The 18,579-nt window shown below is 45.9% G+C and overlaps 1 non-coding gene across 1 annotated transcript; it reads right to left on the bottom strand.

Annotated features, from left to right (window-relative positions):
- Positions 1-18,229: 18,229 nt before the first annotated feature.
- Positions 18,230-18,303, bottom strand: TRNAG-CCC (transfer RNA glycine (anticodon CCC)). Its single transcript has one exon. It is a non-coding gene; the product is annotated as a tRNA-Gly (tRNA).
- Between the last annotated feature and the right edge of the window lie 276 nt (positions 18,304-18,579).

Here is an 18,579-nt window from a genome sequence, read left to right as displayed (position 1 = left end):
GCATCCCAGGATCAGATCCTAGGTGAGGCTCTGGGGACCCAGTGGGGAAAGAACGACTTGGAACTCACAGTCTATATCTTCACTGTACCTCTAGGTATTTAAATTTGAATTAATGAAAAGTAATTAAAATTTGAAATCTGGTTCTTCAGTCAAAGCAGCCGCATTTCCAGGCGTGAATGTGCGGACAGCAGGGTGGTGTCCTGCGAGACACAGGGCAGGCGCGGAACACTCCCCCCATCGCAGAAGCTTCTATTGGCAGCACTGGGAGAGGAAGCAATGCCATGTGGAGTGGGAGGTCAGCTTGCTTTCATTGCTAGCTATTCTGTACAGTGATGATTGCCTGTCTTTCTAAATAGTCAGTACTTCCGGGGTTTAGACCACTTTACTCTGTCTCAGCTCAGATTGAATGAATGAATGAATGAGGTAGGCTAGTTCTCAGATACATTTGGACACCAGGAACAAGAGGATCTGGGGAGGGGATATAATGTGTGGTCACAACCAGACAGCAGTGTGCAGCACACCCACTCATCTGAGCACATGCAGGTACATGGGGACACACGCACATTCGCACACTCCTGCATAAATTTGCTCATTTGGGAACATAAACATAGACAAACACACAAACACTGGCATGCACAATCATTCACACACACATTCAGATTTGCACACTCTTAGGCACACATGACTACAACGCAGTCAAATCCAACTCTGGCAGATCCTCTCTCTCTCTCTCTCTCTCTCTCTCTCACACACACACACACACACACACACACACAGAGTGCTGTACGCAAACGCATCCTGCATTACTTCTAGGTTGTCACACATGATTGAGTTGGCTATGGTTAAGTTCTGTAGCTTTTTGCTATCCTGATATAATACAGAAACAGATGGGCCAATTTTTCTTGCATTTTCCAGATTCAAGATAAATGCTTGGGAGCTCCGCAGTAACCCTGTCCTTGGGCTCCATCCATTCATCCACCGTTCAGCAAACATTGATTGAGGGCCTAGAAATTGACAGAATCACAGGGGAGGTTGCTAACTAAACCACAGAAATTCCACTGTGAGTATCACACTCAGCCGAAGGAGGGAGAGGGCGTCATCTGACAGAATGCAGGGTGCCCAGTCCCTACCCTGGGACCAAAAGTGGAAACGGTGGTCCCATCAGTTCCCTACGTGTCCCTGCCAAGGATGCCAAGCTGTTGTTGAATTGGGGATTAAGTCTGTAGATGGTGTGGACTCAAGGAAAGAAGAGGTAGAGAAATCTGCCAGCTTTAGTCAAACTCGCTCCTTGCCTTGGCCTGCACCTTCGAGCTCACATACCCAGCACTTGCCATCAGCACACATTTTGCCTTCTTCAAAAGCTGTGCTTTATTTCACAGTCCCGATTCCCAATCTCCAGCTGTTGTCTAAATTGTCTTAGTCACAGCAAAACTCCCCCCAAAGAACAGTCGACCCTCACCTCCTTCTCTTCCCGGTGCTCACTGATTCTTGAACCCACAATAACAAGACTTCTGACTCTTTACCTCCACGAAACTGCTCTCCCCCAAACTGTCAGTGGCTGCCACCTTATCAAGTCTGATAGTCACCTTTTCGTTCCTCATCTTATCAGACACTGCCCCACTTGACATGGCAGGCCAATTTCCTGGGCATCCTTGCAGTTAAGCTCTGCCATGTGCCTGGCACCACAGTGGACAGAGAGACACGTGAGTCTCAGGTCCTACTGTCTGGGGACTCAGGGTTTGGTGGGGAGGCTCTGCTATGATGCTTTATGATGCCATAAGCATTCTCAGTTTGGGAGGCAATTCTGTCCTCCAGCAAGGAAGGGTCCAGCATGATGCCATTTGCCCTTGTAGCTGAACCCCAAAGTTTAGCCTTGCTTTCTTAGCAGACTGAACCAGGGCGACTGGAAGAATTAACTGATGGGCTCAGGTAAGACAGATGGAGCCAGGACTTTATAAACCCTTATTCTGGCTTGAATTTTGTCCCCAAAAAGATACATTAAAATCCTAGAATACCAGTACCTCAGTATGGGACCTTATTTGCAAATAAGGTGGTTGCCAATGTAGTTAGTTAAGATGAGGTCCTAGTGGAGTAGGGCAGGTCCTTAATCCGATGTGACTGGTGTCCTCATCAGAAGACGGCTATGTGAAGACCAACAGTGAGGCCAGCGTGTGATGACAGAGGACTGAAGTGATGTATCTATAAGCTAAGGAATACCTGGGGCTACAGGAAGCTGGGAGAGGCCTGAGCTCTCAGAAGGGCCCAGCCTTGCTGCACCTTGAGTCTGGACTTCCAACTTCCAGAACTGTGAGACAATATATCTCTGTTGTATTTAAGCCACTCAAATTGTGTATGTTGGTAGGGCAGCTCCAGGAAATGAATGAAGTCCCGTTTTCCAGTTTCTGAAATGGAGATAATCATGGTGAGGCTCCACAGGGATATCTGCCTGAGTCCACCAGCTCCCTGCACCAGTGACCAGAGGAGGCAGAACACACAGAAATGAGCGCACTTCGGCCTCCGCCAGACCCGAGTTCAAGTCCTGCCTCCAGCATTACCCAAGCACCTGAGCCGCTTCACCCTCTGGGACTCAGTCTTCTCATCTATAAAATGGGCTTCACACATGGAATCCAGAGATACCTTATGTGTGATCTCACCAGCCGTTGATGAGAAAACAAGGCCACAATGGCTTCATACACAATGGTGGTGCGAGGCCTTACCAGCTCACTGGATAAACATTAGTCTCCCCAAAGTGTCCCCCAATTTTTTTCTCAAATTTACTACAGGGAATCTCACACATTCTCACAAAACTGGACGGCCACCCTCACCACTTGGTATCGGCCCTGTTTCTTGCCCACCTCAGCTCCCCCGTCCCCCCTCCCTATCCCCAGCACCATGAAGCTACCTGGGGCATGCCGGCCACAGGAAGGGAGGTCAGCAGCTGCCTCAGCTCCTTCCGGGACTGACTCAGAAGCTTCACGCTCATCACCCTTCCTACGGGCAGCCTGTGCTAGGTGGGGGTGTATGGGTGACCATTCCTACCAGATACGGACACTCCACTGAGCAAACTCATCTCAAAGCCCCCCATGGCAGTGGCCAAGGCCTAGCTGGGCTTGCCCCAGGGCTGAGCCACTTCCTTGCCCACCCCCTTCCCCCCGCCAACACACATACTCCCTCTCCTCCAGAGATGTTGGTCCCTCACAACATCTCCTTATCAGCCTCTGCTTCTGGAGCCTTCCAATTTTAACAAGGGCCTCCCCTACACACTGTCCATCATAAGGGAGCTCTTGTCTGTGCCCCCAGGGCTGCTTCTGGCTGTTTCCATAGCCACCCACCGTTGGGGTCCAGGCAGAGGTGGGGAGAGGTTCGCCCTCCAAAGCCACTTTGCCTTGCCTAGAGCATCACAAAGCCTCTCTGGATTTCTGTTCGTGTCTGTCCAGGATTTCGGGCCCAGAAACTCACCGGCTATCTCATGAGAAAAGAGTCTGTCTATTCCCAGCCTTCGCCTCCAGGCCAAAAGGTTCAAACCCAGACCACACAAGGGACTAGAAAGCAAAAAGTGTGTGTGATCCTCTCCAGCCTGGTGCTGAGAACAGCCCTCCCCAGCTCTAAACAGAAGCTTGTGCTGTAAATCAGTGCTTATGACCCAGACCTGGGCTGGAGGAGGAGGCCGGAGAGAATGAGGGGAGGAGCAGGAGTGGGTCCTGTTCTGCATGTAAAGCACCTAGCCCCGAGCCGGGTCCGCAGCGAGTGTCCAATAAATGACAGCTATTATCATCATGATTATTATTATGAACCACGAAGCTATCACCAGTAGTCAGTCTGCTGGCAGCAGGAGGCCGCCCAGGCTGGGCTGCTCCCTGCTCCAGATCACTAACCCAGGCTAAGTGGTGGTAATTATGACTTTGAGGAATACTAGTCACAGTGCCAAGTTCCAGAAGAGCCGCCACAATGAGTGGGGAGGCCTCTGGTTCAGCTCCGGGCTGCAAGGCTGAGCAAGGATGTGCACACTTGGCCACGTGGCATGGTAGATGCGGTACAGGGACACTGTGGGAAGACCGTGCCCCCTGGCATCCAGGAGAGGAGAGTTCCTCATGGACACACAGTGGGAAGGGGCCAGGCACCCGCATACAGCAGGGCCACAGGGTCCCAAGCCTGTTGCAGCAACCCCTGTCCCAGTACCTGGGCCCTGTGCGCGCGCTTCTGTGTTCGTGAAGGGTCTCGGCCGGGGCCTTGTTTCACAGGGAGTGAATCTCCAGGGGGCGTGGTCCAGCCCCCCCCCGCCCCCCCCCCCTCAGCTTGGGGCTGCATTCTGCTGCCAATTGTTTTGCAGTGAAAGCTCCGCCACTGGACAAGGGCTTATGGGAATCGCTCAGGCTTCCTGCACAGGGGCACCAGAAGCCCAGTTACACAAAAGCGTTCTGGCCCAAGGAGGTGATGTCTTCCTTTTTAGAAAAGTAACTCCTTCCCCTCTCCCTCAAGGAAAGTGTGTCCCTGCTTTACCCTGAATAACCAATGCAAATAGGCCCAGCGAATCTCAGCTGCTGAGTGAGTAGCTACAATGCTGTCTTTCCTGCAGTTCCCTTTGCCTCCCTTCCCCACCGCAGCTGACAGTCCCAGGGAGCAGGGCAGGAAAAGCAGGGCAGGGCCCAGCGGTGAGCTTAGACAGCCCAGCACCCAGCTTCTGTCTTCTGGCCATATACAGCTCACTGGCTCCCTCCAACTGGAAAGTGAAAGAGGGTGGCCTCCCCCAAATTCCTCCTGGCCAGGGACTTGAACTTGTGCTGAACACTTGTTCAGAAGGTGGAATGAGTTTCCACCTTCACGTGATAAAGCAGTGGGGTCTTTGTCGCTGGCATCCATGATCAGTTACTTCTCTCCAAGTACATACCCCTTGAGATCCAGACTCCTTGGACCACCAGGTTTTTTCTGCCTCCAAGCTTCTGGCACATGTTGTTCCTTCCCTGGGAGGCCCTTCTCCCTCATCCACAAGGAGAGTTCCTGGCCCTCGGCCAGAGCCCATCTCAAGTGTCACTTCCTCTTTGTCACACTCCCACCCCACCCGTAATACCCACTGATAATCATCACTCCCTCCTCCACGCTCTCACCGCCCTTGGACCTTCCTCCCAACTTGGCAATTCACTTGTCTATCTCCCCTCCAAGCTGCTCCACAGCAGGGTACCCTGACCCTGCCATCTGTGTTCCTCTGGTATCTGGCAATTGGAAGGCATTTCTACTTATTCGTTTCAATCATGTAAAATGAATACAGGTAGAAGGAAAGGTCAGATCAATGGAAAGAGAAAAAGAAGGGACTTGGAAGGAAGTGGGGAAAAAAGAGAAAGAAGGAAGGAGAAAAGGAGGGAAGACAAAGGGAGAGAAAGAGGAGAGAGAGGTAGAGAGAGATAGAAATGGTGATAGAAGTGGTCACTTGTGGACTTGACCGTTTATACTTTCCGTGGGAACTTCCTTGTGCCGTGTGCTGCTCCTGAAGACTGGGAACCCCTGCCTTGGGGGACACCCAGGTGATCCTAAGAGGCACAGGCAGGAACTCCATAAAGGATGTACCTGGAGAACATGCTGTTGGTGTCTAGCCAACCCTGAAGTCAACTACATGTCAGATTCTAGCAAAATCCTAGGTTGAGCTCCACTTATTCTTTATGCTTTATTCTCTCTCCTTCTTCCAGTCTGCCCCACTTTGGCCCTGACCCTTGACCTCTTACTCTTCTGTCCTGCAAGAGGAACTCAGCCTTTCTTTCATCCTCTAGCCTACATTAGAACCATAGAGCATATTCTCTTAGTTCTAGTTCCCTCTCTTTCTCCCCAGTCATGTCTGGCTTATGATATTGAAACTGTAAATTTGGTTAGAGTGTGAATGATTTCAAGCTGATTCCTAATTAACTGTTCCCTATATTGTCTACAAGAACTCAAGTGAGAGTCATACCTTGTTTTCAGATAGCAGCGCTGGAAACTGTGACCTGAACCTAGATCCTCATTGTTAAATGGGACACTAGATGGTAAACTCGAGTGCTTTTTAACTTATTCACATTTCTCCAGTGAATTGCCTCTCTAGGATGGGATAGCAAGGCTAAACGATTTATGACGTGTGCTCAGACCTTGCCCCTTGGTTCACAGTCTTGGTCCTCATTCCAGTTGGATCCTGGGAGGAGTCGCCACTCTCACAGAGTCCTCACACGCAGGAAATCTGCAGGCTTTTTCACAGTCAGTAACTTGAGTCTGAGAATATGCATGATAGAACCTCGCAGAGATGGAGCCTGTTTTCCTGACCAGCACATAAGCCACAGAAGCCTAACAAGTGTGTACTGAATGAATCAAACAAATAAATGGAGGAGTGATTGAATGGATGTGTGTGAAAAAAAAAAAGTCAGTGAACGAAAGCATGAATGAATACATAAGTGAATCAGGAAATGGAGGGACCCACTGAGCCCTCGTGGATTCTCCAGACATCCAGGAGCCATGCCTGCAAAGTCAGCCCCTGGGAAGCTGCATCACAATCTTTATAAACACTTCCTTTTTTATTACAAGCACGATCTGCCCTTTAGAAAGACATTTAAAGCTTATAACGGGAGATAAGAGCATTGTTCCTTTCACTTTCATGTAAACCAGGCAAGACTTCAAGATCAATTTCTATCTCAAACCTTCAAGGGCAACCTGGGATTTGAAGTCGGGACTGTTTAGGACCAAGGTGTCTGATGAAGACACCGGATCCTGCAGCAGGGACTGAGCTTGCCTTTGATGGGGTTTGTAAGTAGACTCTGGAAGTGGTGAAGGTGGTCCTCTCCTCTGATAGGCATGGCCCCTTCCAAGTCTGAGTTTCGCTGTACTCCATGCAGGTGGGAAATTGTCACCCAGGTCCTTCCCTTTAGCTTTCCTCTTTGGGTGACAGTACTTGATAAAAAGAAAGCATTTAATAAGCAGTAGCTGTAAGTCATTCATCTGTGAAATAAGAGATTGGATTCCCAAGCATAAAAATTCCATAGCACCCCCTAACGACTTATCATAGTAGCACTTTAACATATATGTAGGCGAATTTGATTAAAGTCTGGTTCCCCAACTAGGAAATTGATATTTCTCATCTTATTTCAGGAAGCAGTGTAGTGTGGTGGTTAAGTGCATGAAGTGAGTTTATAATCTGTCCCTTCTACCTATACTATGTGACCTTAATCAAGTTACTTAACCTCTCTGTGCCTCAATTTCCTCATCTGTGTAGCTGATGACAGTACCTCTTTTATGGAGTTGCTGTGAGTGTTAAATGAAATAGTTCAGCAAATGCACTTTGAACAATGCCAGACATATAGCAAGTAAGCAGTTATTATTTTAATGGTTTACTTTTAGAGAAAAACTATAAGGTCACAATTATTTTCCCTCAGAATTTTATAAATATTTTTCTTTATATTTGAGTATCATTTGAAGATAAATCAGACAACAATCTGATCCTCTTTTCTTGTTGCTTTTTCTCTCTGATACTTGTAGAATAAACTCAAGTTTTGAACTTCCTTCAGTGTTTCTTCCAGACCCTTGGTCCATATTTTTATATAAAGATGATTTAATGTTTTTCAACTCAAGGACATTTTCTTCTAGTGTTTCTTAGATCATAATTTCATTTCCATAAGCTCTCTGCTGCTGGGATTTCCCTTACATCCCTTAAATGTATGGTGAATTTCCTGGATCTAGCCCTCTGCACCAATTTTTGGTTAACTTGCCCCATTCTTTCTAAAGTTCTTTCCTTTTCCTTCAGTGTTCCTGTTCCTCTTCCACATAATAATCATTTGAGTGTTGGGAGAATTTCTCAAGGTGGTTTTCTAATTAACCAGGTTGGTTTCTGAAGTTACTATTCAGCTATGTACAATCTTGATGAGTTAGGGGAAAAAAAGGAAGTTGTGCCTTTTCAAGAACTCTTTATTATTTTAAGATTGATCTTTTTAAATCAACATAACATCATCAGAAAAAAAGGAGTTGTGCCTTTTCAAGAACTCTTTATTATTTTAAGATTGATCTTTTAAAATGAACATACCATCCCAACTCTCACTAAAAATATAGTTAATGGTTTTTTTTAAAGTTCCCCCCTACTTCCTGAAAATATTTCTTTTGCTGGGTGTTATTTGTGCTGAATGTTCAAATTGGTCCTTCAGTCCCTCTCTTTGAATCACTAAGTCTTTTTACAATACCAGCAGCTTTTCACCATTTACTCATTCTTGTTGATGATGTTTGTGGTTGGTTTTCTTTGGATAGTCCATTGATGATCAGAAAATCACTATATCTTCTTCCAAAAGTGGATGAGGGCAATCAGCACTAGAGTTTGTAAATCAGAATTAACTTCAGCTATAAATGACAGAAAATTGAAAGTAAGAGTGATTTAAAGAAGATACAAGTTTATTTCTCTCTCAAGTGTGGGAAATCCAGAAGCTGTCAGATTTGCTATGTGTTCTAATGTCGGGGGCTCTGGTTCTTTCAACCTTGCTGATCCTCTTTTCTTAGCGTAGGGTCTCTACTTCATAATCCAAAATGAATGCTTCAACTCCAGCCATCAAATCCAAAATCTAGCCAGCAGTAGGACGGTGAGGGAAAATAAAGAATATTTTCTGAAAATGACCCTCACTGCTTCTACTCACATTCCAGTGGCTAGAACTCAAATCATATGGCTATACCTAATTGCAAGGGAGGATAGGAAATGTAAATTATATTCTAGATGGCCACTTGACCTGCTTAAAGTTCTATTGCTATTAAAAAAAAAAGTGGGGGTGGGGAAACTAGGCCATAGGATACTGATGTAAGTTTCTTTCTTTCTTTCTTTCTTTCTTTCTTTGCAGTCTTGGGCGTAGCTGTAGGAAAACTGCACCCTGATTCTTCCTCTCTTGCCAGAAGTTTCTGACATAGAGATTTTCCCTTCTTTAATTCCATCTGTACTAACAAGAATTAAGGGGCTGACGCAGAGTGGATGTACTTCACTCACTCCACCAACTGCTGACTCTCAGAGCAAGCCATCAACAGCCTGCCTCTGTCAGCATTCTCCTCCTCCATTGTTTTGTCTTTTTGTTTTTCTTTGGCTGGACTAGGTTTTCATTGCAGTGCGCAGGCTTCTCTCATTGTGGAGCACAGGCTATGGAGTGCAGGCTCAGGGGTTGCAGTACATGGGCTTAGTTCCGCAACCAGGAATCAAACCTGCATCCCCTGTATTGGAAAGTGGATTTTTAACTACTGGATCACCAAGGAAGTCCCTCTCCTCCTCCATTAAAAAAAAAAGGTTTTGCAAAAATTATCAGATATTTCAGATAAATGGCTAAGATAACGTAGTGGTTTTCAGAAATCATGTGGAATGTCCCTGTTACTTTGATAGTAGCACTTCAGCAGGAATGATGAGAAAAAATAAATTTGAGAACATGGTTGGCATCTTGCTTCACAAATTTGATCCTATGACTCCACTACTTACAATCCTGTCCTCAATGAGCACACAAAAGATGTCTATATCATTAATCCTTAGGGAAACACAAATTAAAACTCCAAACCACTACAAACCTACCAGAATGGCTTAAGTTTAAAAGATGTAGAGCTCCTGATAGGAATACTAAGCGTTACTACTTTGGAAAACAGCTTGATAGAAATTAAACATACGTTTATCATCTGACCCAACAATTCTGCTCCTAGGCATCTACCCAAGAGAAATGAAAACACATGGCCACAGAAAGATTCGCACATGAATGTTCACCCAACCCAAATGTGCATCAACAGGCAAATAGATAAACAAATGGTGGAAACTGATACAACGAACTACTTATTCAGCAATGAAAAGGAACCAAGAAATGATACATACCACAACATGAATCAAACACATGCTGCAAAATTCTGAAATAAGCTCAACAAACATACAAGATGACAGAAATCAGATCAACGGTTGCCTGTGGAGAGGGTGGGAGTGGGGACTGGGTGAAAAGGTACACAGGAACCTTGGGAAGTGATGGAAACATTCTGTGTCTTGACTACAGTGGTGTTTGCTTGAGCAAATACATTTGTTAAAATTCACCAAACTGTACACTTACAGTGCGTACGTGGGTTTATTTTACCATGTGTAACATAATTCAGTACAATTAATTTAAAATGAAAAAAAAAAAAAAAACTTGCACTGCTTCCTATGTCCTAAAGGATAAGCCTCAAAGTCTCTTGAAAAACTCACAAAGTTCTTCATGATCTGGCCCCGGCATCTTTCTCCCAGCTTCAGAGAGCCATGGGATGGCTATGAGAGGCTACTGCTGAAAACTCCAACCAACTATGTCTTTGATGAAGAGAGTACTGTGGGAGGAGAAACCAATTATTGCTTAATAAATGCAGTATTCTTGGCAGATATTATCTCTCAGGTCCTGGGATGTAGAGAAATAATAAAAGGAGACCTAGCTTGCAAGGAGGCTAGAAATGGCATAAAGGAGGCTCTCCAAGCGCATGCAGTTCTAACACCTAGACATCATAGATGTCCGGTGGCACTTACCCACTGCAGCAATACACTCCTAAAATAAGTATTTTTACCAGGACAACCCTGTTCTTTTCCTGCTTGGGAACAAAATTTAAACTTAGAAGAGAAAAAACACCCTCAGATACTTTGTCACTCATTCCACACCACTCATAATTTGTCACTCTGTCTTGAAATCTTCCCCTGCATGGCTTGGCTTTAATGGGTTCAGCATTTAGTGAGCTAGGCAGCGGATTATGTGCAAAATGCATTAACCTCTCGCATGATTGTAAAAATTGCCTTAATAAAACAGAGCTAAATCCTACTTAATAGCAATAAAACAGAAGCCACTATGTTCCAAGGATGCTAATGACCTGTGAGTCATTCTTTTTGATTTTAGAAGGTTGAACACTTGGAATTTTCCCCCTTTTATGAAAACTTTTAAGTGTGTTTAACTGTTGGAAAATCACACAAGTGAAAATAAGTTTCCTGCACTATAGATAACCAGAGAGCCAAGAAGTTTCCATCATCTTCTTAATGCTCCATCGTCCCGAGACACTCTGAGAGGCTGAGGGCACAGATGCAAATGACAAGAAGGAAAGGACTGATTATAATACCTGATATTTGCCTAATGCCTTCCTGCTTACAAAGTTCTTTTTTTTTTTAACCTGTATCAATTGATTCAATTCACATAACAGACTTGTGAAGTAGGTACTCTCATCTCCATTCTATGGATAAAGAAATTGAGATTTGAAGAGGTAAAGAATTTGCCCAAATTTCACAGCTGATAAGAACTTGTATTTGGATCCAGGTCCTCTGAATTTAAGTCCCACACCATCGCCAAATATATACATATATGTATGTATATATGTAATGCTTGAATTTTATGGGTGCTGGAAAATGGCACTGCTTTGGCCTCCTCCCTTTCCCAGCAAATAGACTTCCCATGCCAGTATCTGTTATTTCCTATCAGAACTAGGTTTTCTGCCAGTCCTTGTCATAACTATAATAATAAGAATAATTATTATGTAACAAAAATAATAACAACAGTAATCATAATAGCTTCCAGTCTTATTGAACATTGCAACTGCTGACTTTTGGAGCGCCCTGTTGGTCACTGCTCAGTGTTTTCCATGTCTTCTATTATTTAATTTTCACCAACTGTGATATTATTACTATTCTCCATTTTCCAGATGAGGAAACTAGAGATCAGAGAAATTAAGAAACTTGACTAGTCATGGGGCTTCCCTGGTGGCTCAGATGGTAAAGCATCCACCTGAAATGCAGGAGACCTGGGTTTGATGTCTGGTTGGGAAGTTCCCTGGAGGAGAACATGGCAACCCACTCCAGTTCTTGCCTGGAGAATCCCCAAGGACAAAGCAGCCTGCCAGGCTACATTCCATGAGGTTGCAAAGAGTTGGACATAATTGAGCCACTAAGCACAGCACAGACCAGTCATGAGGTCAAGATGTGGTCAAGCCATGGGTAGATTAATTATACAACTGGCTCCAACTTTCCATCCCTCCTTGTAACAGTGTGACTTTGTAGGTCCTCTCATAAAGAAATAGGGATGTTGTAATATCTCTTGAATCCAGTCTCCAACTTGCTTTGGCCAAGAGGATGCAACAAAGGTTACCATGAGCCAGTTCTGAGCTTGAGCAGTTTTACTGTCTCAGAACCCTGCTATCATCATGAAAACCAGCCCAGACTTACCCACTGGAGGATTAGAGACTACATGGAGCCAAGTCAATTGATTTGTCCTAGCTCAGAACATTCTAAAGAAGCCAACCCCTCTGCTGACCCACTAGGTGACCACATATATGAACAAACCCCGCCAAGATCAGCCAAGTCAAGCCTACGTCAACAGAACCCTCCACCAACCTATAGACTAATGAGACATTATAAATTGTGTTGCTTTAAACTTCTAGATTATGGGGTGGTTCATTACACAGCAATAGCTAACTGATACAAAATGGAAGCAGGACTGAAATTTAAGTGTTGCAGGTTCAGTAGTTTGGACCCTTTCTTATACTCTGTATGGATGTCATGTCCTTCTAAATATCCTCATCTTGTAGGGTTGGGAGAAATGTCAGTGTCATCCCGGGGGACCAGGACAAAATATCTTGAGTGCTGACTTTGGGCCATTGTCTATTTAGGGAGGAGAGTGGAAAGACTCAGGTGACCTGGGTTCTGAATCCAGCTCTGCCACTAGATCTGCAAAACCTTAAGCCACCCATCTCTCTAATCTTCAGTGATTTTATCAATATGGTGAAGAGGTCAAGATGTCTTTGCTCAAAAAACTACTATTTGCCAACAGCTACTGTGTTAAGCAATGTGATACATGCCAAGGACACAAGTCTTATAAAATTCCTATTCTCAAGAGCTCACAGTCTAACGGAGATACAGACAATGCAAACAAAAATGGCAACATGCAGGTCTTGTGGAAGACAGAACAATGGTCTCCCAAAGAGGTCCATGTCTTGGCCCCATGTCTGGGAATTTGTGAATATATTACCTTACATGGCCCCAATAAATCTGCCTGCAATGCAGGAGCCACAGGTTCGATCCCTGGGTTGTTGGGAAGATCCCCTAGGGAAGGAAATGGCAACCCTCTCCAATATTCTTGCCTGGAAAATCCTATAGACAGAGGAGCCTGGCGGGCTACAGTCTATGGGGTCACATACAGTCGGACACGACTGAGTACGTAAGTTCAGTTCAGTCACTCAGTCGTGTCTGACTCTTTGCGATCCCATGAATCGCAGCACGCCAGGCCTCCCTGTCCATCACCATCTCCTGGAGCTCACTCAGACTCACGTCCATCCAGTCGGTGATGCCATCTAGCCATCTCATCCTCTGTCGTCCCCTTTTCCTCCTGCCCCCAATCCCTCCCAGCATCACAGTCTTTTCCAATGAGTCAACTCTTTGCATGAGGTGGCCAAAGTACTGGAGTTTCGACTTTAGCATCATTCCTTCCAAAGAACACCCAGGACTGATCTCCTTTAGAATGGACTGGTTGGATCTTCTTGCAGTCCAAGGGACTCTCAAGAGTCTTCTCCAACACCACAGTTCAAAAGCATCAATTCTTCGGCACTCAGCTTTCTTCACAGTCCAACTCTCACATCCATATATGACCACAGGAAAAACCATAGCCTTGACTAAACAGGCCTTTGTTGGCAAAGTAACATCTCTGCTTTTCAATATGCTATCTAGGTTGGTCATAACTTTTCTTCCAAGGAGTAAGCGTCTTTTAATTTCATGGCTGCAGTCACCATCTGCAGTGATTTTGGAGCCCCCCAAAATAAAGTCTGACACTGTTTCCACTGTTTCCCCATCTATTTCCCATCAAGTGATGGGACCGGATGCCATGATCTTCATTTTCTGAATGTTGAGCTTTAAGCCAACTTTTTCGCTCTCCTCTTTCACTTTCATCAAGAGGCTTTGTAGTTCCTCTTCACTTTCTGCCATAAGGGTGGTGTCATCTGCATTTCTGAGGTTATTGATATTTCTCCTGGCAATCTTGATTCCAGCCTGTGCTTCTTCCAGCCCAGCGTTTCTCATGATGTACTCCACATAGAAGTTCAATAAGCAGGGTGACAATATACAGCCTTGACATACTCCTTTTCCTATTTGGAACCAGTCTGTTGTTCCATGTCCAGTTCTAACTGTTGCTTCCTGACCTGCATACAGGATTCTCAAGAGGCAGGTCAGGTGGTCTGGTATTCCCAACTCTTTCAGAATTTTCCACAGTCTATTGTGATCCACACAGTCAAAGGCTTTCGCATAGTCAATAAAGCAGAAATAGGTGTTTTTCCGGAACTCTCTTGCTTTTTTGATGATCCAGCGGATGTTGACAATTTGATCTCTGGTTCCTCTGCTTTTTCTAAAACCAGCTTGAATATCTGGAAGTTTATGGTTCACATATTGCTGAAGCCTGGCTTGGAGAATTCCCTGGTGGCTCAGAGGTTAAAGCGTCTGCCTCCAATGCAGGAGACTTGGGTTCGATCCCTGGGTTGGGAAGATTCTCCTGGAGAAGGAAATGGCAACCCACTCCAGTATTCTCACCTGGAGAATCCCATGGACAGAGAAGCCTGGTAGGCTACAGTCCACGGGGTCGCAAAGAGTCGGACACGACTGAGCGACTTCACTTCACTTCACTTTATTAGAGTGTGAGATGAGTGCAATAAACTACTATATTATTACCTTACATGGCAAGGAGCACTTTGTGGATGTGATTAAGTTAAGGATCTTGAGATGGGGAGATAATCCCAATTATCCAACCTATTGTAATCACAGAGTAATCATAAGAGTCCTTATACGAGAGAGGCAGCAAGATCAGAGTCAAAGAGAGAGACCTGAAGATGCTACACTGCGGCCTTTGGAGATGAAGGAAGGGATCATAAGCTGAGAAATCCTCCCTAGAAGCTGGAAAAGGCAGGGAAGCGGATTCTCCTGAAGAGCCTCCAGAGGAATGCAGCCCTGCCCACACCTTGATTTGGGGTAAATAAAACTCATTATTGGACTCGAGAACAGGAAGAGAATAAATTTGTGTTAAGTCGCTACACATTTGTGGTAATTTCATTGCAGCAACAATAGGAAACTAACACACTGCCCAGCTGAGCACCCAGTTCTTAATAACATCTCCCGGCGTGTAAGAGGTACCTCCAGGTGCTTTTCTGATGATGCTTCCAGTGTCAGGTCCTAGGGAGCATCTCAGAAGGTCTCCTTGGTATGCTAAGTCCCATGGCCTCTCGTGGGCAGACCTGGGGGAAGAAGGTGATATCTCTGACTGGCCACAAATTCCACCTTCTCTTGGCCTCTGCTGCTCCTGTCCAGCCACCTGGTTGCTCCAGGCTGAGGCAGAAGGACAAAGAGAGGACCAAGATGCAGTCCCTGCCCTTCAGAAAGGGAGGCACCTGAGAGCACGTGGGGTATCTGAGCATGCCCTGCAGCCTGGGGCCCTGGTGGGGAATGACTCCACCTCTCCCTTCTAGGTTTTGACTAAGACCTACCCAAATACATTTTATACAACCACCCAACCCACATATTTGTGTGTGTTTATGTATGTACGTGTGTATGTGTGTGTGTGGGACTATACTTAAGTCTTTGAGAGATAGCACTTAATACATGTGACATGTTCTGATTATGTTTTATTCTGTGCTATGTTTTACTATAAAAATGCTGATGTCAACTTATCAAAGTGATTTTTCAACCCACTGCTTTTAGATGGTTGTGCCAACACCCCCTTACTGGTCTCTGTCTCTAAGCAGTGGTTCTCAAGCAGGTATTATAGTTGCCTAGGAATTTTTAAAAAGGCCTGTCCTCCAGAAATTCTGCTGTCACTGGTCTGGGGAGGAGCCCAGGCATCAGTATTTCTGCACAGATTTTTAGGTGAGTCATGCCTGCAAGCAGGGCTGAGAATCACAGCTCAAGAACCACAGCTCTAGGCCCACACCCACCATCACATGAATCTGCTGAAAGCTGATTCAAGCAAGGACAAGTACCTTCTCAGAATATTTCATTGCAGCACACACTGCTACTGCTACTGCTGCTAAGCTGCTTCAGTCGTGTCCGACTCTGTGCAACCCCATAGATGGCAGCCTACCAGGCTTCCCCGTCCCTGGGATTCTCCAGGCAAGAACACTGGAGTGGGTTGCCATTTCCTTCTCCAATGAATGAAAGTGAAAAGTGAAAGTGAAGTCACTCAGTCGTGTCCGACTCTTCATAACCCCATGGACTGTAGCCTACCAGGCTCCTCCATCCATGGGATTTTCCAGGCAAGAGTACTGGAGTGGGGCGCCATTGCCTTCTCCACACAAACACACACAATTTCAGACCCCTTGCCTCTCATATGAATAGGGACCTATGAATAGGTCCCATCAGACATTTGCAGGCTTGTTCTCCCAACACCACACCCTTTGCCCTGAAGCTTTCTGAAGATTGTTTCCTACTGTCTGCTCCTAGACTGGAAAAGCCCTTCCCTGTGTCCTCCTTCAAGCCCTGACTCAGGTTACACCCCTTTCCAGAGCCTCCCCAACATGTCCCTGTTTCCCTCAGTCCAGCATCAAAACTCAGCCCTCAACCACCATGCTCAGGGATCACCTGTTACCTACCTGCCTTCTTCACTTGTGTATTAACTGTGCTTGCTTATTCTCTGTATTCTTGAGGCCCTGGCATGGAGGGCCTTGCCCACCAGGGAGAAACTGCCTCTCCAGGGGCTTGCTAACCACCAGAGACAGTAAACAACTCCCCTGCAACTGAGGCTTTCAGATCAAACCAACCGACCCAAACCTACCCTCCAACCACTTTCTTTATTGGATTCTCTCGGGGCTTACACACTGGGGCCAGAATCACCCCAGGACCACGTGACAGACAATTTAGGACAGCCCTGCACCTGCCGAGCCTGCTGAAATTATTCAAACTAGCAATTCTGAAACCTGCCTGCCCTGCCTTGCCCGGTGCTCCCCGTCTCTGCTCCTGCCTCCTGAATAACCTGGTGCTTCCCCATTTGGTCTTGCAGGGTGTAACCTGCCCTCCCTCACCCCCCATCTCCTGGGAGCTGCGAGTAACAGAGTCTTTTCAATGGTTACTGTGTGCTGATCTGTTGCCCTCACCATACCTGAATAGCAACAGTCTACCTTTTAAAAACAATTGGTCTATGAACCCCCCCAACCCCTTCTACTAACACTGTCTTGCACTGAGTACTCCCTGAATGACAGGCTCTGCAGTCAGCCTTTTCCCTGCACCATCTCATTTGTCCTTGGCAGCCTGGTGAGGCAGGTACTGACCACTCTCAATTTACACAAAAGGAGCAAAGCCAGCCACTGACAAAGCCAGGATTCAAACACAGGTCTATCCGGCTCCCAAGTCAGCTCCAGGTTCCCCACTATAGGAGTGGTCTCACACTCAGAGTCTCCAATCTCAACCACAGGATCTTTGCAAACAATACTGCTAGGCACAGCTGTGCAGCATTCACAAAGGGCCTGGCATGGAGCAAAGGGACAAGAGAAATCCACCTGCTGTTGCTTGTCACACCAGATATCCTTACGCTGCTTCCCTCCAGAAAGGGCTCCAGAAGGGTTTCCCACCCAGGTGCCATTTAGACTAGCCTTACCTAAGAACCATAGCCCATTAATGCCTCCTGATCTCACTTCTCTATTGCATTGTGTGGAGAAAACACACTCTGAAGGGCACCTACCAAAAACATCAGGCTGTCACAGATGCGTCAAACCAAGGCTCCAGGCTTCAAGCACCAAGATCAATCCTCCCCCTTCCCTTTAATTAATTCTCTTACCCCCATTGTGTTTAACATAGACTGGAGCCTGTTCCTCAGATGAGTTCATTTGGCTCTGCAAGAGGGGATTCCCAGGGATGCTTTTTTCTGAACAAGCCATCTTGTCAGTGTAACGTCTGTGAGCATAGCTTTTCACTTGAGCTCTGTTATAATACCAAATGGTCCTTGTCCCTCAAAACTAGCCTTAGGAGTTACAAATGACACCCTGGTGAACAGCTTAATCCTGCCTACTATGAGGCCATCCTACCCCTCCTGACCCATGAGCAGGTTACTTACTTATTGTGCTAAAAGGGAGACAGGGTCCACCCAAAACAAAGTTCAGAGCTCTTGCCTTTTAAAATCCATATCTCAACTCTTCCACAAGAATGTCATTCTTTTTTAAAAAATTATTTATTTTACTTGGCTGAGTCAGGTCCTAGTTGCAGCACACAGGATCTTTAGTTGTGGCATGCGAACTCTTCGCTGCAGCATGTGGGATCTAGTTTCCTGACCAGGGATCGAACCTGGATCCCCTGCATTGGGAGCACAGAGTCCTAGCCACTAGACCACCAGCGAAGTCTCATGAATGTCGTTCTTATAGATGATATCTGCACACAGTATCACTTCCATGGACAACCTCCAGAGGAACTGTGGGCATTTAGTGGGGACCCAAAGATGCCAGAACAAGGGTCCTTGTTGCCCCAAATCCTTAAGCGCAGGAACTCCTGAAGTCACCAAATGATGCCATCTGTGCCCTGATATCACAGTGTGACATTTCCCCCCATAGAGCCAGGGAGCCCCACAGACTCACCGGGGACCTCAAAGGCTGGTGGCCCCTGTAAAGAGGTTCCAC

Source organism: Budorcas taxicolor, chromosome 3 (assembly GCF_023091745.1).
Source record: "Budorcas taxicolor isolate Tak-1 chromosome 3, Takin1.1, whole genome shotgun sequence".
Taxonomy (NCBI): domain Eukaryota; kingdom Metazoa; phylum Chordata; class Mammalia; order Artiodactyla; family Bovidae; genus Budorcas; species Budorcas taxicolor.
The sequence above is the reverse complement of the archived record's forward strand: the minus strand, read 5'-3'. Positions and strand labels throughout refer to the sequence as shown.